At 45.5% G+C, this 23,196-nt stretch overlaps 1 protein-coding gene across 3 annotated transcripts in view; it reads right to left on the reverse strand.

Moving 5' to 3' along the window:
- The window catches only part of twf2 (twinfilin-2), a 174,112-nt gene that overhangs the window by 120,951 nt on the left and 29,965 nt on the right, over nt 1-23,196 (reverse strand). The gene's annotated exons all lie outside the window — the stretch shown is intronic.

The raw sequence follows: 23,196 nt of genomic DNA on the forward strand, positions 1-23,196 counted from the left end.
CATCTATGGAAAAAAAGTACAGTTGACATTTTGGGCTGTAACCTTTCAACAGAACTAGAGAGAAAAAAAGAATGGGAATGGGAAGTGGAATTAAAATGTATGGCCACTGGGAGATCCCACTTTTTCTGGCAGAGCGTAGGTGCTCAGCAAAGTGGTCTCCCAATCTATGTTGGGTCTCACCCATATACAGGAGGCCACACCGGGAGCACCGGACACAGTATTTGACCCCAACAGACTCACAGGTGAAGTGTCACCTCACCCCGAAGGGTTGTTTAGGGCCCTGGATGGTAGTGAGGGAGGAGGTGTAGGGGCAGGTGTAGCACTTGTTCCGCTTGCCGGGAGGGACAAATGGACAAGGGAGTTGTGTAGGGAGTGATCCCTGCGGAAAGCATGGGGGGGGGGGGGGGAGGGAAAGATGCGCTCGATGGTGGGATCCCATTGGAGGTGGCAGAAGTTTCGGAGAATTATGTGCTGGTCGTGGAGGTTGGTAGGTAAGGACAAGAGGAACCCTATCCCTGGTAGGGCAGAAGGAGAATGGGGGTAAGAGTAGATGTGTGTGAAACAGAAAAGATGCTGTTGAGGGCAGCATTGATGGTGGAGGAAGGGAAACCCCTTTCTTTGAAAAAGGAGTACATTTCCTTCATTCTAGAATGAATAGCCTCATCCTGAGAGCAGATGTGGCGGAGCTGGAGGAATTGAATGAAAGAGATGGCGTTTTTACAAGTAACAGGTGGGAAGAGGTATAGTCCAGGTAGCTGTGAGAATCCGTGGGTTTATAATAGACATCAGTCGAAAAACTGTGTCTGGAGATAGAACTAGTGAGATTGAAAAAGGGGGGGGGGGAGCTGTCAGGAATGAGACAGGTAAACTTGAGGGCAGGGTGAAAGTTGGAGGCAAAGTGGATGAAGTCGACGAGTTCAGCATGGGTGCAGGAAGCAGGACCAATGCAGTCGAAAAGTGTGGGACGGTCACCAGTGTAGGCTTGGAACATAGACTGTTCCTCACAGCCAACAAACAGGAGGCATTGCTGGGATCCATGCAAGTGCCCATAAGTACCCTTTTTGTTTGAAAGTGGAAGGAGCCAAAGGAGAAATTATTTAGAGTGAGGACAAGTTCCGCTCAGTGGTGGAGAGTGATGGTGGAGGGAAACTGGTTAGGTCTGGTGTCCAGAAAAAAAATTTAAGAGCTTTGAGGCCTTTCTAGTGGGGGATGGAGGTGTAGAGGGACTGGACATCCATAGAAAAAATATGATGGTGGGGGCCAGGGAACCTGAAATTATTGAAAAGATCCAGAGCATGTGAAGTGTCACAGATGTAGGTAGGAAGGGACTGAACGAGGGGGATAAAACAGAGTCGAAGAATGCCAGTATGAGTTGAGTGGGGCAGGAACGAGCTGAAACAATGGGTCTACCTGGACAAGTGGGTTTGTAGATCTTGGGTACGAGATAGAAAGAGGAGATGAGGGGTTGGGGAACTATGAGGTTGGTGATGGTGGGTAGGAAGTCCCCAGAGTCAATAAAGTTGGTGATGGTGTGGGAGACAATGACCTGGTGTTCTTTAATGGGGTCCTGTTCAAGGGGGTGTAAAAGGTGGTGTCTTGGCCCTGGGCCTCAGCAAGATAGAGATCAGTACACCAAAGGAAGGAAGTGTTCCTCCCACTACCTTCAAACAAAAGGAGTAGCCATGGGAACTCGCATGGGCCCCAGCTATGCTTGCCTGTTTGTTGGCCTCCACCACATCTGCCCTCAGGATTAGGCTTTTCATTCTAGAACATAGGAGATGTCCTATTTCAAAGAAAGGGGCTTCCCTTCCTCTACCGTCAACACTGCCCTCAACTGCATCTCTTCAATTTCACATACCTGTGCCCTTACCCCATCCTCCCGCCACCCTACCAAGGATGGGGTTCCTCTTGTCCTCACCTACTACTCCACTAGCCTCCGCATCCAGCACATAATTCTCTGAAACTTCCAACACCTCTAACGGGATCCTACCACTAAGCACATTTTTCCCTTCCCCTCCTTCACTACCATTCAGGGCCTGAAACAGTCCTTCCAAGTGAGGCGACACTTCACCTGTGAGCCTGTTGGAGTCATATACTGTGGCCGGTGCTCCCAGTGTAGCCTCCTGTATATCGATGAAACCCAATGTAGATTGGAAGACCTCTTTGCCGAACACCTACCCGAAAAAGCGGGATGTCCCAGTGGCCACCCATTTTATTTCCACTTCCCATATGTACATCCATGGCCTCCTCCACGTCATGATGAGGCCACACTCAGGTGCTGGAACAACACCTTATATTCCGTCTGGGTAGCCTCCAAGCTGATGGCATGAACATCGATTTCTCAAACTTCCGGTAATGTCCCCATCATTTCCCATCCTCTCTTCCCTCCTCTCACCTCATCTCTCTGCCTGCCCACTGCCCCCCTCTGGTGCTCCTCCCTCCTTTTCTTTTTTCCACGGCCTTGTCTCTTACTAATCAACTTTACCTTATCTCTCCCCCTCTAGGTTTCACCTATCACCTTGTGTTTCTCTCCCCTCCCCCAGCTTTTAAATCTACTCTATTTTTTTCCTCCAGGGTTTCAGCCGGAAACGTTGACTGCACTTTTTTTTCCCTGTAGATGCTGCCTGGTCTACTGAGTTACTCCAGCATTTTGTGCAATCAGGCAAAGGAGCAAGTTTAGTAAAGGCAACTAAGAGTTTGGCTATGGAGATTCTAAAGGAGGAATGCTGATAGATAAAGCTGAGGGTCTTGCGGAGAGGTAGTTACAGTCAGAGAGCTGAGACCATGAACTAACTTAAACATGAGTAATATAATTTCAGATTTGAAGTTTTGCTAAAATAGGTCCACAGGACTGGCAGCTGAATAGAAATTTGTGAATAACCCAACAGACACAAGTCTGATGTGCTAAAGTTTATGAAGATGAGAAACTCAGAATGCCATTGGATTGTTACTACACGTTTCTCCCTGTTAGTCTCCAAAATCTGTTTCTGCTGTTCACAAATGTTCAAGGATGTTTAGAAAGGGCAATTTCCAGTGTCTAAATATAGTTCTGAAACTGGAGGTAGAAGTAAACAATTTTTGTCACTGCTTAAACAGATAATCCTATCACAATTCACTCTGGTCTATTTTAAGCAACATAATCTTTCCTCATAATTTAATCTTTAAGATTTAACATATGTTGGATGTCATGTTATCCCCTCTATCTCAAGCTGCTCAACCATATCCTTGAGAACTCCAGATATTGTCATTGGAGCCTTGCTACATCCATCAACTCTGATCACACCCATAGCAATTTTCACAAGTTTAATTCCTTTGGTAACTACCCCTGGAAAAGACACCAAATTCACTTACATGCATGCTTTTGATCACATAGTCCAGAATGATAGAGCAGTGCATCTTTGGAAATAGCTAGGAACACACCCCAGCAATAATACTAATTTTTTTTTGGTATACTACTGTGTGCAAACTGTAATCAGTACTTTCCCACTTTTTTAGTTCTGTTATGGACTAATTTAATAAAACTGGCTGCAATAAACATGAAACTCCACTGATATCATCCAACACAGGCAGGTTGGTAGAGCACAAATTAAAGCTTTTTCTTAGCCTTACAGTTCCTCTGCCACATCCTGAATAGCCCTCATTTGAAGGAGGGGATGAAAGTAACTGCTGCCATTCATAACTCTCATAATGAATGACTCAATCAAAAGCTGCACTTTTTCCTCTACCTCTTCTTTCTCCATTTGCATTTGGATGACATAAAGAATAGCTACACACAGTTCTGTTACTCGATCTGTGATGAGTTGAGGTATAATGAGCATCTAAAACTGGGTTTCTCAACCGGGGCTCCACAAAAGATCATGATAAAAAAAGTTTTTTTTTTTTAAAAACTTAGCGCCGCACTCGCAGTGTCTCCTAGCGTTCGCAGTGATGGGCAGTGACCGAGTAGCCCTGTTAGCAATCTCATTAGAGGTCTCTCAGCCCAGTATGGCAATGTGCAGTAGGACCATATTTATTTGGTTGAGTCCATTCTCAGTTTTTGACATGAGATAGGGGAGGCTGTTGATAATTGGTGAGCGCTGTACTACACAGAGGGGAGGACAGAAGGCTGATGGTAAGCGCTGTATTGCATGGAGGGGAGGTTGCTGATAATTGGTGAGTGTTGTATTGCATGGAGGGGAGGACAGTAGGCTGATGAGGAGCATTTTCCAGACACTGAATGAACTCGCCCAACCTGGGCTGCGTGTCAGCCTCTCCCTCCCAAATTACCTTTCCCAACTTCCCCTTACGCGCTGCCAACTGACTTATGGAAGCGAACAAACTCTACTACTGTAGTAGAAAATTGAGGGAAATTTTCATTCTAAAGAATTTATGCACCTCAACTCAGCTGGTGGCCTACCACTTTGCTGTTGTTGTAAATGTTGCAAAAGGTGGATTGTGCAGGTTAGAAGTGAATTGTATTGTGGAGTTTTTGTAATCTTTGTGGTTTTCTTGATTAGTAGTTTATTATGCTATTCTTATTATGCAAGAATCAACACAAAAAAGTCTGTCTCAACAAAGGTCTCAGCCCGAAACGTCGACTGTACCTCTTCCTATAGATGCTGTCTGGCCTGTGCGTTCACCAGCATTTTTTGTGTGTGTTGCTTGAATTTCCAGCATCTGCAGATTTCCTCGTGAAAACCATTTATCAGTGTGTTTTACATGGACTGGTGATCCAAGTTCCAAACAACCTACAAATGCATCAATGACTCCAGCAAAATTGAAAAGATACTCAACTACAAATCACAGCCATATGATACATAAAAGTGCTGATTTTAAACGGCTGTTGGAATCTCAAAGTAAACAGAGTAAAGCTTTTATCAATCTGCAGAACTTCCCCAGAAAAGGAAAAGTCGGTCAGTTAAGAACCTAATGATGTCAGCATGTAAAATTATAGTAGGTAAAATGCAGTACAAGAAATTGAAAAGATTTCACTCTCAAACAGTACGACGTTGATGACATGTCACGATTCTGAAGAGATTTTCTGAGATAAACACTGAAAAACAACAGCTTCTCTATCCCAGTCGATGAGTCAACAAATTTCAGGACGAAGGGTCTTGGCCTGAAACGTCGGCTGCACCTCTTCCTAGAGATGCTGCCTGGCCTGCTGCGTTCGCCGGCAACTTTTATGTGTGTTGCTTGAATTTCCAGCATCTGCAGAATTCCTGTTGTTTGTGGTCTTGGAGGAACTGTGTTGGCATCTCTACGTATGGTGCCCCATCAATGGTTGGCTCCATGAGAGGTTTCATTTCCCTTGTAAATAAAAAAATCATGACGTTGTCACAACAACACTGCTTTCTTCACGCAACAGGGTGTTTAAGCTGAAAGGAGTACTTTCAAGAAAATAGTAGGCAAGATTTTGCTGAGTGTTTTGAAAATGAAGAATGGCTGCAGAAACTAGCCTATTTGACAGACATTTTTCATCATATGAACCAGTTGAACAAGCCTCTGCAAAGCCCTGGAGAAAATGTTTTGACTTCAAGTGACAAGATTCTTGGATTTAAAAGGAAACAATCTTTTGAAAAATCATGTTACAAAGTGAAATCTTGAAATGTTTCCACTACTGCTTGGCCTTGAGAGTGGGGGGGGGGGAGAGGATATCACAAAGTACTTTATACTTGTACACCCTATCCTCGTAACATATGTCTTCAGACTATGCGGATTCACAGTTATGCGAGGAACCTATTTCTACCAACGTCTCGTTATATGCGTCCAAAATTCACAGCTATGCGAGGAGCACTGCCTTCCCGTCAATGAGTCACGTGCGCACGCCTCACAGTCTCACTGTTGGGATGAGAAGCACCGCTTTCCTGCCAATACAAGTCAGGTGCACGTGCCTCACAATCTCTCTCCCGCCACTCTTGCATTGGTTTTGGCAAGGTGTGGATGCACGATCTTAAACTTTTGTTGGTTTTACCTATGGTGCAGTGATTTTGCACTTGAAATATTTAACTATGTCTCCTAAGTGTCCAATGTCATACCTTGGGCCATCAGCCGAGCGGCAGAACACTTGAAAAAAAAGTTGGAAATTATAAACAGCGTGGCATCAACTGAAGGTAACACAGCTTTGGGACGCTACTGCCAGGAACAGAACCTTGCCTTTAAAGTTCTTTCATTGCTTGACAATGCGCCAGCCCATCCTAAACATTTGGACAGCATTCACCCTAACATAACAGTGCGTTTCCTGCGGCTTAACACAACATCGCTAATTCAACCACTCGACCAAGGTGTAATCCACGTTCAAGGCGTACGTATTTTTTTTTACCGCAAACTATCTCTCAGATGCTGCAAGCAACAGACGATTTTGAAAATCTCGGGAGTTTACTAACGGTGAGGGAATGGTGGAAGTCGGAACACTTAGCACAAATGGCGATGGACCCAAGTTTCCTGCCGTCCCCTTCTTCTCTACAAGCAAATTTATGCTGAAAAACAAAATGCTGCCAAGCAAACAACCCTCACCACTTTATGCAAATCGCTGTAATCTTTCTGCTGCCGGCAGTTCTAAGAGTTCTGTGAGCCTTCCTTCACCCCTTGCTGTGCTTGATATTATCCTGATGACCACAACCATCCACCTTATCCGTGTAAAGCTGCCCTACACCACAACAACCACTCAACTCCCGGAGCGAACACACCTGCCACTGTTGGTGAGTACTGTACACCCTTGGATATTAACTTTCTATGATTTATTACATTGAATATTACCTTAAATTGATTAAATATAATAAAAATGTTGTCTTGTAGTACTGCTTTTGTGTCATATCGGTATAAAAATGTGAATAAGTTACAGATAAAACATATTTAGGAAATCTTCTGGAACACATCCCTATTTTCTCCATTAAATAATTATTCACGTTATGCATCAACTTCGAGGAACGTATCCCTCGCATATAACAAGGATAGCGTGTACTTTATTGTCGCCAAACAATTGATACTAAAACGTATAATCATCACAGCGATATTTGATACTGCGCTTCCCGCTCCCTGGATTACAAATCGATAGTAAATATTAAAAATTTAAATTATAAATAGAAAATAGAAAATTGGAAAGTAAGGTAGTGCAAAAAAAACCAAGAGGCAGGTCCGGATATTTGGAGGGTATGGCCCAGATCCGGGTCAGAATCTGTTCAGCAGCCTTATCACAGTTGGAAAGAAGCTGTTCCCAAATCTGGCCGTACGAGTCTTCAAGCTCCTGAGCCTTCTCCCAGAGGAAAGGGGGACGAAAAGTGTGTTGGCTGGGTGGGTCGTGTCCTTGCTAATCCTGGCAGCACTGCTCCGACAGCGTGCGGTGTAAAGTGAGTCCAATGACGGAAGATTAGTTTGTGTGATGTGCTGCGCTGTGTTCACGATCTTCTGCAGCTTCTTGCAATCTTGGACAGGACAACTTCCATTCCAGTTTGTGATGCACCCTAGAAGAATGCTTTCCACGGTGCATCTATAAAAATTAGTGAGGGTCTTAGGGGACAGGCCAAATTTCTTTAGCTTTCTCAGGAAGTAAAGGTGCTGGTGGGCCTTCTTGGCAGTGGACTCTGCTTGGTTGGACCAAGTCAAGTCATTTGTGATATTGACCCCGAGGAACTTAAAGCTTTTGACCTGTTCCAATTGCGCACCACCGATGTAAATTGGATTGTGCGGTCCGCTACTCCTTCTGAAGTCAACAACCAATTCTTTCGTCTTGCTGACGTTGAGGGATAGGTTATTATCTTCACACCATGCCACCACAGGTTCTTAATTTCCTCTCTGTACTCAAACTCATCATTAGCCGAGATACGGCCTACAATTGTTGTGTCATCAGCAAACATATATTGAGTTTGATGGAAACTTGGCTACACAACCAAGGGTGTACAGTGAGTACAGCAGGGGACTGAGTACACAGCCTTTTGGGGCACCGGTGCTCAGAGTGATTGCAGAGGAGGGCTTGTTCCCTATTTTTTTTTTATAGCCTGGGTCCTGTCTGTGAGGAAGTTGAAGATCCAGCTGCAGATCTGAGTGCTAAGGCCCAGGTTCCGGAGCTTAGGAATCAGTTTATTTGGAATGATGGTAATAAAGGCAGAGCTGTAGTCAATGAAAAGGAGCCTTATGTATGCGTCTTTATTCTCCAGGTGTTCTAAGGAGGAACGTAGGGCCAGAGAGATGGCATCTGCCGTTGACCTGTTACTCCAGTAGGCGAATTGCAAAGCGTCGAGGTTGACCGGTAGGCTGTGGTTGATGTGTGCCATAACCAATCCCTTGAAGCACTTCATAGCAATTGATGTCAGAGCCACAGGTCGATAGTCATTCAGGCATGCCACCTTGCTCTTCTTCGCCACTGGGATTATCGTTGCCTTCTTAAAACACGAGGGGATCTTAGACTGAAGCAAGGAGCAGTTGAAGACGTCAGCAAACACACCAGCTAGCTCGCTTGCACAGGCCCTGAGAACCCGTCCTGGGACGCCATCTGGGCCCGTCGCCTTCCTTGGATTTATCTTCAGGAAGGCCCTTCTAACGTCCTCCGCGGTGACGATGAATCTCAATGCCACCAGGTCTGGTTCATCTGGGGGGATGCTCCTCTTCTGTTTGAATCTTGCGTAGAATACGTTAAGTTCGTCAGGAAGAGGAGCACCACAGTTATTGATATTCCCAGCCTTTTCTTTGCACCCAGTGATCTCATTTAGACCCTGCCATAGTCTACTGTCATCCCTCTGGTTAGCCTGGGCTTCCAACTTGGCTCGATATTGCCCCTTGGCACCCTTAATGGCTTTCCGGAGTTCACGCCTGGATTCTGCGTAGCGACTGGTATCCCCGGACCTAAAAGCTGCAGCTCTAGCCTTTAAAAGGGACTTGACCTCATAATTCATCCAAGGTTTCTGGTTAGGGAATACCCGGATCGTCTTGCGAGACACACAGTCCTCCACGCATTTCCAAATAAAGTCCGTGACAGTTGAGGCATATTCATTGAGGTTAGCTGCCGAGTCCTTGAATACTAACCAGTCCACCGATTCAAAGCAGTCACAGAGGACCTCATTCATTTCTTCCATGCAACGCGACACTACTTTTGACACCGTGACCTCCCACTTCAGTTTCTGTTTATAAGCCGGGAGGAGGAGTATGGCCTGATGGTCCAATTTTCCAAAGTGAGGTTGTGGGACGGAACGGTAGGCATCCTTCACTGCTGTGTAGCAGTGGTCAAGTATATTCGGGCCTCTAGTGGGGCAAGAGACATGTTGGTACAACTTTGGCAGCTCCTTTCTGAGGTTGGCCTGGTTAAAGTCCCCGGCTGTAATGAGCAAAGCCTCCGGATACCTGGTCTCAAGTTCACTGATGTTCAAAGCTGTCAGTATGACCAAGGCGAATTCCCATGGCAGATAGTAGGGATGACACTTCACCAACAGGTGTTCCAGGTCCGGGCTTCAGGAGCTTGTCAGTGCCACTGTGTCCGAGCACCACGCAGTGTTGATCAGTAGGCAGACACCACCTCCCCTCGTCTTGCCCGAAGATGCCGTGCGGTCCATCCGATGGATCGAAAATCCCTCTGGTCGGATAGCACAGTCGGGTGTGGCGGGGGGAGCCAGATCTCAGTGAAACAGAATACACAGCAGTTCTGCATCTCCCTGCAGTAGGTGAGTCTCCCTTTAAGATCATCCACCTTGTTCTCTATGGCTTGCATATTAGCTAGTAGGATGGTGAAGCCCCTCATCTTCAATCTGACCAGCAGCCCAGCTCTTTTCCCATGCTTCCTTGGTAAATAGTGCATCTTTCCAGGTTTTCATTGATGCAGCGTGTTTTTGTCAGCTCTTTGAGGTTGGTGGATGCGTCCCGCAGGGATCAATCGGCGGGTCACGTCGTTGGGCGCTCCGGGTCGGGCCGAATGATGGGGGAGGCTCCACTGTCACTTCCCGCTGCCGGGGGCCCAGGCTATCGATTGGGTCGGGCCCCAAAGCTGACACCTAATCCCGGAGGGCCGGGCTCCTGGCTGAAACAAATCCGTGATCTGAGTCTCGGTTGCGGAGGCTTCCGCTCCAGCCGAGCCTCGGGCTCGATTTCCGAGGTCGGTGGCGGAAGCCTCACTTCCGGCAGCTGTGGATGTCCACCAACGGGGCTTTACAGTGGTCGCTCCGGGGAAGTGTCAGGGGCACCTTGAGGTCTCTGCTGTCACTTCTGTGTGGTCGTCTGCTCCGGAGAAGTGCTGGTCGGAATGGGCTGTGTCTCCAAGATCTCTGGCACAGTAGCAGGCCGCGGGTCTCCGGGAACGTGGTGGGCCTCGGACCAGGCCTCGCTGGTCGGGTCCAGGTGCGGTCCGGAGTTTAAGAAGCAATTCTGGCACGGTGATCTCCAGCTGGCTCAGTAGCTTCGCCAGGGTGTTATTGATCTTGCTAGATGTATCAGATTGAAGGTTTAGAAAGGTTTCTCGGGTATAGGATGGTGTAGAGGGCAGTTTGCTCGGGAGAGCACACGCAGGGTCGCCAGTTACCAGCGCCATCCTCCAGGGTGTCGTAAGTAAGTTTTCAAATAAGTAGAGTCTTATTTAAAAGAAGCATCTAGAGCAAGGATAGAAATAGTCTCCTTTCAGTTGAAGGTGAAATCCGTGTGCACTTATCTCAACTTCAACCCACAATTCAGTACTTGTGCAGCTATATACAAGCACAGGTTTCACCTGCTAGGCCTATACTTGAGCCTGATCATGCCACTTAGCAAATTCCTCCCCCCCCCCCCCAAAGTCTTGTATAAAATTGTGTCTTCAGCTATACACTTACAGTGGCATGCAAAAATTTGGGCACCCCTGGTCAAAATTTCTGTTACTGTGAATAGCTAAGCGAGTAAAAGATGACCTGATTTCCAAAAGGCATAAAGTTAAAGATGACACATTTCTTTAATATTTTAAGTAAGATTACTTTTTTATTTCCATCTTTTACAGTTTCAAAATAACAAAAAAGGAAAAGGGCCCGAAGCAAAAGTTTGGGCACCCTGCATTGTCAATACTCAGTAACATCCCCTTTGGCAAATATAATAGCTTGTAAATGCTTTTTGTAGCCAACTATGAGTCTTTCAATTCTTGTTTGGGAATTTTCACCCATTCTTCCTAGCAAAAGGCTTCTAGTTCTGTGGGATTCTTGGGCCGTCTCGCATGCACTGCTCTTCTGAGCCTATCCACAGATTTTCGATGATGTTTAGGTCAGGGGACTTTGAGAGCCATGGCAAAACCTTCAGCTTGCGTCTTCATTATCCTGTTGTAGAAGCCATCCTCTTTTCATCTTCAGCCTTTTTTTTTCCAGACGGTCTGATGTTTGCATCCAGAATTTGCTGGTATTTAATTGAATTCATTCTTCTCTCTACCAGTAAATGTTCCCAGTGCCACTGGCTGCAACACAAACCCAAAGCACGATCGATCCACCCCCGTGCTTAACAGTTGGAGAGGTGTTCTTTTTATGAAATTCTGCACCCTTTTTTTTTCTCCAAACATACCTTTGCTCATTGCAGCCAAAGAGTTCCATTTTAACTTCATCAGTCCACAGGACTTGTTTCCAAAATGTATCAGGCTTGTTTAGATGTTCCTTTGCAAGCTTCTGACGCTGAATTTTGTGTGGTGAGGACGCAGGAAAGGTTTTCTTCTGATGACTCTTCCATGAAGGTCATATTTGTGCAGGTGGCGCTGCACAGTAGAACAGTGCACCACCACTCCAGAGTCTGCTAAATCTTCCTGAAGGCCTTTTGCAGTCAAAACAGGGGTTTTGATTTGCTTTTCTAGCAATCTTACGAGCAGTTCTCTCAGAAAGTTTTCTTAGTCTTCCAGACCTCAACTTGACCTCCACCGTTCCTGTTAATTGCTATTTCTTAATTACATTGCAAACTGAGGAAACAGCTACCTGAAAATGCTTTGCTATCTCCTTATAGTCTTCTCCTGCTTTGTGGGCATCATTTATTTTAAATTTCAGAGTGCTAGGCAGCTGCTTAGAGGAGCCCATGGCTGCTGATTGTTGGGACAAGGTTTGAGGAGTCAGGGTATTTATAAAGCTTTGAAATTTGCATCATCTGGCCTTTCCTAACGATGACTGTGAACAAGCCATAGCCCTAACAAGCTAATTAAGGTCTGAGACCTTGGTAAAAGTTATCTGAGAGCTCAAATTTTTTGGGGTGCCCGAACTTTTGCATGGTGCTCCTTTCCTTTTTTCCCCCACTCTGAAATTATACAAAACAAAAATAATACATTAATAACACGATGGAGGAACTCAGCAGGTCGGGCAGCATCCGTGGAAATGATCAGTCAATGTTTCGGGCTGGAACCCTTCGTCAGGACTGTAGAGGGAAGGGGCATAGGCCCTATAAAGAAGGTGGGGGGAGGGTGGTAAGGAGAAGGCTGGTAGGTTCCAGGTGAAAAACCTTCAACTCTGCTTCCCATTCGGATATCTCCATACATGGCCTCCTCTACTGCCATGATGAGGCTAAACTCAGGTTGGAGGAGCCAACATTTCATATACCATCTAGGTAGTCTCCACCCCTTGGTATGACCATAGAATTCTCCAACTTCTGGCAATTCCCCCTTCCTTCCCCTATCCCTACTTCACTCTGCCACCTCCCCCAGCTGCCTATCACCTCCCTCATGGTTCTTCTACTACCCATTGTGTTTTCCCCTATTCCTTCTTCATCTTTCCTGCCTATCACCTCCCTGCTTCCCTTCCCTCAACCCTTTATCTTTCCCCTTACTGGTTTTTCAACTGGAACCTACCAGTCTTCTCCTTCCCACCCTCCTCCAACCTTCTTTATAGGGCCTCTGCCCCTTCGCTCTTCAGTCTTGATGAAGGGTTCCGGCCCGAAACCACAAGACCATAAGACAAAGCAGCAGAAGTCGGCCATTCGGCCCATCGAGTCTGCTCTGTCATTTTATCATGAGCTGATCCATTCTCCTGTTTAATCCCACTCCCCCACCTTCTCACCATAACCTTTGATGCCCTGGCTACTCAGATACCTATCAATCTCTGCCTTAAATACACCTAATGACTTGGCCTCCACTGCTGCCCCTGGCAACAAATTCCATAGATTCACACCCTCTGACTAAAAAAATTTCTTCGCATTTCTGTTCTGAATGGTCGCCCTTCAGTCCTTAAATCATGCCCGCTCGTACTGGACTCCCCCATCATGGGAAACAACTTTGCCACATCCACTCTGTCCATGCCTTTCAACATTCAAAATGTTTCTATGAGGTCTCCTCTCATTCTTCTAAACTCCAAGGAATACAGTCCAAACATTGACTGATCATTTCCACGGATGCTGCCCGACCTACTGAGTTCCTCCAGCGTGTTTGAGTGTTGCTTTGACCCCAGCATCTGCAAAGTATTTTGTGTTAATAATACGCTAAAATCTTGCTTAAAATGTTGAAAAGAATGTTTCATCTTTAACTTTATGACTTTTGGAGACCAGTTCATCTTCTACTCATTTAACTATTCACAGTAACAGAAATTTTGACTGGCGTGCCCAAACGTTTGCATGCCACTGTATTCATACTGCTGTGGCTTATGGTTATACTACCTTCATCATTGTCAATAAATTTTCATGTTGTAAATAGCATTAATTAAAATCAATTTACAACCTTTATTTAAATTAAATCTACCAAGCCTAACTTTAGAAAAATTGAATCCCATTTTGGCCTAACAGAATTTTTATCAGGTTTCCCTTATGAGTTTTTAAAATTTATGAAAGGGAAAGAAAAATTTATTTCAAGAAAGGTAAGCCAAGTTTAAATGCCCGTTTCCTTCCCCCCCAAAAGTTGGCTAAAAATTCATTCTCTACTCACAAGAGCACTGACAATTATTTTTGTATTATTTTATCTACAACTTACTGATCACACCAACATAGCATGAGCTGTACATATAATAATTTTTATGCTGGGTTCCTGAAAATTATTTCAAGGGTTCCTCCAGGGCAAAAAGGTTGAGAATCTAAACAGATTATCCAGTCCATTAGATCATGCTAGTGTGGTACTCTGTACCATTCTGCTTCTACTCTCAATACTAACCTTGTCTACTCTTCCCTTTACCACTTTCAATACCGTGTCTCGTCAGTTAAGCGGGATTTCACAGGGTTAAGATGGTGGCGCACTTGTTTGCAGTGGCTTCTGTGCATCCAACAAATGATGCTGTTTGTCTTAAGTGACTATGACTTTCTTGTGATCGCAAGACCCTGTTGGAGCTGCTCCGGCCTATGGTCCAGTTCATCTACCAGCCCCGACTAGGAGTTGAGGATGCCATTGTCTACCTGCTGAACCGTGTCTACACCCACCTGGACAAGCCAGTGAGCACTGTGAGGGTCATGTTTTTTGACTTCTCCAGTGCATTCAACACCATCTGTCCTACTCTGCTGGGGGAGAAGCTGACAGCGATGCAGGTGGATGCTTCCCTGGTACTATGGATTCTTGATTACCTGACTGGCAGACCACAGTACGTGTGCTTGCAACACTGTGTGTCCGACAGAGTGATCAGCAGCACTGGGGCTCCACAGGGGACTGTTTTGTCTCCCTTTCTCTTCACCATTTACACCTCGGACTTCAACTACTGCACAGAGTTTTGTCATCTTCAGAAGTTTTCAGATGACTCTGCCATAGTTGGATGCATCAGCAAGGGAGATGAGGCTGAGTACAGGGCTACGGTGGGAAACTTTGTCACATGGTGTGAGCAGAATTATCTGCAGCTTAATGTGAAAAAGACTAAGGAGCTGGTGGTAGACTTGAGGAGAGCTAAGGTACCGGTGACCCCTGTTTCCATCCAGGGGGTCAGTGTGGACATGGTGGAGGATTACAAATACCTGGGGATATGAATTGACAATAAACTGGACTGGTCTAAGAACACTGAGGCTGTCTACAAGAAGGGTCAGAGCCGTCACTATTTCCTGAGGAGAGTGAGGTCCTTTAACATCTGCCGGACGATGTTGAGGATGTTCTACGAGTCTGTGGTGGCCAGTGCTGTCATGTTTGCTGTTGTGTGCTGGGGCAGCAGGCTGAGGGTAGCAGACACCGACAGGATCAACAAACTCATTCATAAGGCGAGTGATGTTGTGGGGATGGAACTGGACTCTCTCACGGTGGTGTCTGAAAAGAAGATGCTGTCTAAGTTGCATACCATCTTGGTCAATGTCTCCCATCCACTACATAATGTACTGGGTGGGCACAGGAGTACATTCAGCCAGAGACTCATCCCTCCGAGATGCAGCACAGAGCATCATAGGAAGTCATTCCTGCCTGTGGCCATCAAACTTTACAACTCCCTTGGAGGGTCAGACACCCTGAGCCGATAGGTTGGTCCTGGACTTATTTCATAATTTACTGGCATAATTTACATATTGCTATTTAGCTATTTATGGTTCTATTACTATTTATTATTTATGGTAACCAAAACAATTTCCCCCAGGATCAATAAAGTATGATTATGACTATGACATTGGCAATATAAAATACTGCAAGTCCAGTTCATTGGCGAGATTGATGGCAGGCGAGCTTCATGGCCCTGGTTGTTGAGCAGGCCCTTAGGCTGCAGTGTCACCTGTTACAGCTATCCAGGGTAGGAGGCACCTGTGGCAGTCTGGGAGAGACCAGAGGTACGGCAAGTACAGTGGAATCAGTGGAATCTGTTCATGGTTGGGGGCTGGCCCCTGCAGACCGAATCTCTCGTCGGGGGCTGCTCTCCAGTGTTCACTCTTTGGAAGTGAAGTTAAATTGCCTTTGTCTGTGGCTGACCCCGCATGAGGCAAGTCTATTTGCCATTATCTGCAGCTGACCCAGTGTGAGATGAAGACCTTCTACGTACTTGTGCTTGCAGAAGCGTGGTTCCAGAATAACATCCCATGCACCATCAATCTTGAGGGCGTGCCACCCAATTTGTGCTGATATTATTTTATGTCTGTATGTGCTAACATAGCTATACATGTTATGAGTGACTGTATGTACTGTGTTTTGCACCTTGGCCCTAGAGAAACACTGTTTCATTTAGCTGTATGTGTATGCTTGAATGACAATTAAACTTGAAATTACATTTTTTTTTCCATTAGTTAATACAAGTTTCACTAAAAGCCTGACGGCCCAAGGTCCTCAGGTTTTGCCTCCTGGGTTCCTGGGTCAAGGATATTACTATAGAATATTCTGAAAGTTTAGATGAACGGTCAGTTTGTGGACATATTGGCACCAATGTCATCCTTTAAGCACATTTCAAGGAGTTTCAAAAGAGATTAGGAAACAATGTCAAAAGGTAATAATGTTTATAATACATTTTATCAGGGGTATTAAGTATTGAGAGTGCAGATGAGCAGACAGTAAATGCAGGAGAGGAGGACTTAGATTCCTGAGTCAATGTGATCAAATCTGGGGAAAGTGGGACAGTTTGCAGCTCATCTGGGCCTCAATATACTTTAAATAAAAGATTTAAAAATCAAACTGTATTTGTCACATGTACATCAAAACACAGTATTGTTTGTGTCAATGACCAGCACACAATCCAAGATGTGTTGGGGCAGACTCTAAGTGTTACCATGTTTCCAGTGCCTACATAGCATACATCTTTGGAATGTGGGGGGAAATCAGATCACCTGGAGGAAAGCTACACATTCATGGGGAGAACACAAACTCCTTACAGACAGGTGTGGGAATTGAACCCTGGTATCTATGGGCTGATTTGCGATTGCTGTTGTGGTTTTAAACCACGTGAGCATGAAGTGTGCAAGCATGTAGATCAAGTTTCTCCACATTTTACATTTGAAGTTCATTTGTTCTTTTCATTTCTTTTATAATAGAAACTTAAACCTTTAAAACTATTGTTAAATATCTATCATCATCAGGCTGTCAACAGATCTTTCTGGGACCTCAGGATGCACCATCTGATGACAAGTTGCCACATGATGATCCAGTCTCTCAAAATCCAAATCCATTCAATTGGCATGTTTGGGACTTTGGTGCTATATCAGCAGACTTTCCAAACTATTCCATTAATACTCCAATCAACTTTTAAATTACATTAAAAAAAGACATTGCACAGTAGTAAGTTTCAAGGGAGTGTGGTAAACAAAAAAATCAGGCAAATCAGAGTACCTAGAAGTTTAAAGCAAGTGCAGGAATCAGCAACCTGTCAGATGTTGTATCATCCAAAATTCCACTTAGCTGGATTGCTCATAATCTGAATTTTATTGCAAACACATTGCTGATTACCTGGGCAAGGTTCAATTAAGAAAACATTTGTATCCAACAGAAAATTCATGCGCTAAAACTAGGTTGCATACACACCAACCACCTGGGCTACTTGTCAGCCTACCCCACCCATCTACAATTACCTAGAACTGTTACATATTGCGAGAACGAACTGACCTCTATCACATGGAAGGAATGACACGCGGATTTTGAAAAACATAACTGGGGCCTCCCCCCAGAATTCTGAGTTTTTGACAGGTGACAAGGCTGGGAGTAGAGCTTCAACTTCAATCAGGATTTGCCAAGCCTTTATGAATGTTAAATGTCTCCAAATCCAAAAGTCATTTAAAAAAAAAATTGAGTCAGAGAAGAATAGCATAGAAATAGGCCCTTTGGCCCATCTTGTTCATGCCAAAATTATTTAAACTGCCTATTCCCATTGACCTGCACCATGACCATAGCCCTCCATATCCCTACTATCCATGTACCTATCCAAACTTCTCTTAAACATTGAAATCAAGCTCACTTACACCACTTTACTGGCAGCTCATTCCACGCTCACAACACTCTTCAATGAAAACGGTTCCCCTCATGTTCCTTTAAACTTCTCACCTTTCACCCTTAACCCATGACCTCTGGTAGTAGTTCTACCTAACCTCAGTGGAAAAAATTGCTGGTGATCGCAGCAGGCCAGGCAGCATCTCTAGGAAGAGGTACAGTTGACGTTTCGGGCCGAGACCCTTCATCAGGACTAACTGAAAGAAGAGCTAGTAAGAGATTTGAAAGTGGAAGGGGGAGATCCAAAATGATAGGAGAAGTCAGGAGGGGAGGGATGGAGCCAAGAGTTGGACAGTTGATTGGCAAAAGGGATATGAGAGGATCATAGGACAGGAGGCCTAGGGAGAAAGAAAAGGGGGAGGGGGAAAAACCAGAGGATGGGCAAGGAGTATAGTGAGAGGGACAGAGGGAGAAAAAGGAGAGAGAGAGAGAAAAAGAATGTGTGAATATAAATAAATAACGGATGGGGTACAAGGGGCATTAGCGAAGTTTGAGAAGTCAATGTTCATGCCATCAGGTTGGAGGCTTGCTCTCTTTCTCTCTTTCTTCCCGTGTTCCTCTCACTATACTCCTTTTTCCCCCATCCCCCTTTCTTTCTCCCTCGGCCTCCCATCCCATGATCTTCTCATATCCCTTTTGCCAATCAACTGTCCAGCTCTTGGCACATCATCATCAGTGTGCTCGGCGCTGTCTTCCCAATTCCGGTAAGTGATACGACATTGTACATACATTATTTCTACTTTATATAGGCTGTGTATTTTTAATGTGTTATTTGGTATGATTTGGCATCTTCATAGCTTAAAGGTTACTGGAGAGAGTGTTTCTGCCCAGAGCGCTTGCACCGTGCTTCTGCCGAGAGCGCTTGTGTGAGATTTTCGCTACAGAGAACAGTGCGGCAATGATTGTAGAAAAGTATTTCTACTTTATATAGGCTGTGTATTTATCATATCATTCCTGCTTTTACTATATGTTACTGCTATTTTAAGTTTTGTCTTATTTGGCATGACTTGGTAGGTTATTTTTTTGGGTCTGCGAACGCTCACAAAATTTTCCCATATAAATAAACAGTAATTGCTTCTTCACTTTACGACATTCCAGCTTATAAACCATTTCATAGGAATGCTCTACCTTCCGATGGCGGGGGAAACCTGTACAATGATTTATGAAGGCCAATATGCCAAGCACTTTCCTAAAGCAACCCTGTCCACCTGTGACACCACTTTCAACAAATTATCTACCTGTATTCCCACATCCCCTTGTTCTACCATTCACTGCATTAGACCTACCATGTCATCTGGATGATAATTAACAAGGGATCTAGCACCGATCTCTCAGCACGCCACTAGTCACAGGCCTCCAGTCAGAGAGGCAACTATCTACTACTACTCCCTAGCTTCTCCCACAAAGCCAATGTCTAATCCAATTTACTCCCTGAATGCCAAGCGACTGAACCGGAGGCCCAATCAGCGTAGGGAGCAGAGCATTTCAAAGAGGTGATTCACAGGTTGGCGAGGCTGGTATAAAAGGAGAGCTTTGCAGGCATTTGGACATTCCGGAGGCTCAATCAGCATCTGGAGCGGAGCACTGCAAATTAAAAGTACAGAAGGGGCAAGTGGGGCAGCCACTGTCAGGGCAGCCATTGTTGGGAGTAGGCGCATCAGGCTTTGACTCAAGAGGCTTCAATGAGAAGAGGCTGAGGCCAAGGACACAATAGAAGATTTGGTCTTGGTTGTACAATACAGTGCAGGCAGGATGGCAATGGAATACTCTTCCTGTAGGATGTGGGAATTCATGGAAACTGATAGTCTCCCTGATGACAACATCTGCGGGAAGTGCAGCCTACTCCAGCTCATGAAAGACCGCATTAAGGAGCTGGAGCTGGATGAATTTAGGATCATCCAGGAGGCAGAGCTATTGATAGAAATGACTTTTGAGCAGGTGGTTACACCCAGAGTATGCAATTTATGGGGTAGATGGGTAAACACAGAGATGTAAAGGGAGAGGGAAGTCAGTGCAGGCCCCCCTCCCCCCGCCCCCGTGACCATTCCCCTCACAGAAACCTCTTTGGATACTGCCGAGGGGGATGACCTATATGGGAAGGCAACAGCAGCCAGACCAACAGCACTGTGGTCTGTTCTGAGCCCCAGAAGGGTAGGGTGAACTCGATAGTTGGGGGGACAGACAGGAGATTCTGCGCCAGCAAAAGAAACGCCAGAATAGTGTGTTGCCTCCCGGGTGCTAGGGTGTCTCTGAGCAGATGCAGAATATTCTTGTAGGGGAGGGTGAGCAGCTGGAGGTTGTGGCAGATGTTGGTACCAATGACATAGTCAGGAGAGGGGTAGAGGTCCTGTGCAGTAAGCTTATGGAGTTAGGAAGAAGGCTGAAGAGTAGGACCTCCAACGTGGTAACCTCCAGATTACTCCCAGTGCAATGAGCTAGTAAAGGTCAGAACAGGAAGATATCATAGATGAATAAGTGGCTGAGGAGATGGTGCGGGGGAAGGGTTTCAAGTTCTTGGATCATTGAAACCTTTTCTGGGGAAGGGGTGACCTGTACAACTGGGATGGCTTGCACCCGAACTGGTGGGAAACCAATACCCTCGGAGGGAGGTTTGCTAATGCTACCGGGGAGGGTTTCAACTAGATTTGCAGGGGGTTGGGAACTGAAGTAAAGAGGCAGAGAATGAGGCAGTTGGCGCACAAGTAGAGACAACTTGTAGGGAGTTATGAGGAAGGATAAGCAGATGATTGAGATGTGTATATTTTAATGCAGGTAGTATCATAAGTAAGGCAGACGAACATAAAACATAGAACTTTACAGCACATTACAGGCCCTTCAGCCCACAATATAGTGCCGACCATGTAAACTACTCTAGAAACTGCCTAGAATTTCCCTAGCGCATAGCCCTCTATTTTTCCAAGCTCCATGTACCTATCTAAGAGGCTCTTTAAAAACACTATTGTATCTACTTCCACGACTGCTGCCAGCAGCACATTCCATGCACCTACCACTGTGAGAAAAACTTACCCCTGACATCCCCTCAGTACCATCCACCTTAAAACTATGCCCCCTCCCCATCCCTCGTGTTAGCTATTTCAGCCCTGGGAAAAAGCCAATGGCTATCAACATGATCAATGCCCCTCGTCATCATATACACCTCTATCAGGTCACCTCTCATGCTCCGTTGCTCCAAGGAGAAAAGGCCAAAAGGATGAACTTAGCATAGATCAATTTGTGGAACTATGATGCTGTGGCCATTGCAGAGACTTGGATGTCTCAGGCAGTGATACAGCCAGTCAATATGCTCTCAATGGTGCTCCTGTAGAAGGTCTTGAGGATTTGGGGGCACATGCTGAATGTCTTCAGTCATCTGAGGTGGAACAGAAGTTGTTGTGCTTTTTTTTTTTGCCACAAAGCCGGTGTGTACAGTCCAGGTGAGATCATTGGTGGTGTGTATCCCAAGGAACTTGAAACTACTTGCCCTCTCAACTGCAGACCCACCGATGTTGATTAGGCAGAGCCTGTCTCCATTCCTCCTGTAGTCCACAATCAGCTCTTCGTTTCTTTTGATATTGAGAGAGAGGTTGTTATCCTGGCACCACTGTATCAGGGTATCAACCTCTCCTCTGTAGGCTGTCTCATTACCGCTAGAAATAAGGCCGCTCAAAGTTGTGTCATCTGTGAATTTGATCAGCAGATTGGAGCTGTGTGTGGCAGTATAGTTGTGGGTGTAAAGAGAGCAGAGAAGGGGCTCAGAACACAACCCGGGGGGGGGGGGCACCTGTATTCAGGGGCAGAGGTGAGGGAGCCCATCCTTACCACCTGTCATCGATCCAATAGCAAGTCTAGGATCCAGCTGCACATGGTGGGGTACAGGCCGAGGTCTCTGAGCTTCCCGTCAAATCTGGAGAGAATTATGGTGTTGAATGCTGAAATGTAGTATAGGAACAGCATCCTAACATATGCATCCCTCTTCTCCAGGTGAGTGAGGACAGCGTTTGGTGCTGCAGCTATGGTGTCATCGGTAAACTGATTTCATCAGTAGACAGTTTGTAGGGTATCCAGTGTGGGTAGCATCATGTTGCAGATGTAGTTTTTAAATCAGCCTCTCAAAGCATTTGCTTATAATTGAGGTGGCGCCAATTGCTCAGGCATCCTACCTTGGTTTTCTTTGGTACAGGGACAATGATGGATGATTTGAAACAGGAGGGCAGTACACATTTCACTAGCCTCACTAGCCAATGGCATGGGCAGCAGACCTGAGATCACAACCCTGGAGATCCTGCTTTTTAACTTAGCATCTAACTCCCTGAACTCCCCATGCAGTACCTTGTCACTCAACCTGTCCATGTCATTGCTACCTTCATGGCCATGATTTCTAGCTGTTCACCCTCCCACTTAAGAACGCTGAGGACTCAATCCAAGATAACCCTGGCACCCACAAAGCAATGTACCATCTGGGAATCTCATTTTTGTCCACAGAACCTCCTGTCCATTCCCCTAACTAATGAATCCCTTGTCCCAACAGTGTGCCTCTTCTTCTCCACCCCTCCCCCCTTCCCTTCTGAGTCACAGAGGCGGACTCGGTGCCAGAGCTCCGACCAATGAGACTGTCCTCTGTTAGGTCATTTCTCTTCTCTACTCTCCTCCCGCCCCCCCCCCCCCCCCCACAAAGTGTCCAAAGTCATATACCTGTTGTTGAGGGAGATGACCACAGCAGTACTCTGCATTGGCTCCTTAATTCCTTTCCCGACTGTCACAGTTTCCTGTGTCCTGCCCCTTGTAATTACCTCTCCATATGTCTTATCTATCACCCCCTCAACTTCCTGAATGAACTAGAGTTCATCCAGTTCTAGCTCCAATTCAATGTGGTTTGTTAGAAGCTGCAGCTGGATGCACTTCACGCAGCTGCAGTTGTCAGGACCCTGGAAGTCTCCCTGCCTTTCCACATCCTTCAAGAGGAACATTTCACTATCTTACCTGCATCTCTACCTTCCTAGTTGAGCAGATATAGAGAAGGAAAAAAACTTAAGCTTTCCTTTCTCTGAGTGAAGCCTCTCTTTGAGCCTCAAAGAGCTAGAACCTTAATATCGCTACTCTATGTCCAGTCAGATGACAGCTACTGCGTTTGCTCTGCCTTCCTTTAATTTGCACTTATTAGTCAATCCCAAATGCCGATTGGTTGCTGGTCAAAGCTCTATTACACTGCCACCACCCACTCTTGCCTTTTATCCTCGGGCAGTGGACCTGATTGAAGTCCCCTCCTGTAGATTTCTGATGTCCAGATTAGCCACTGGTCAAAGCTCTATTTATCCCTAACACTAAAAGGTTTATTATCACTGACATACTCCATACAGATTTGTTTTGCAGCAGCAGTACAATATGAACCTGATATAGAATCAGGTTTATTATGTCGTGAAATTTGTCAATTTAGCAGCAGCTATATCAGCTAACTTAGAAAG

Source organism: Mobula birostris, chromosome 16, assembly GCF_030028105.1.
Source record: "Mobula birostris isolate sMobBir1 chromosome 16, sMobBir1.hap1, whole genome shotgun sequence".
Classification (NCBI taxonomy): domain Eukaryota; kingdom Metazoa; phylum Chordata; class Chondrichthyes; order Myliobatiformes; family Myliobatidae; genus Mobula; species Mobula birostris.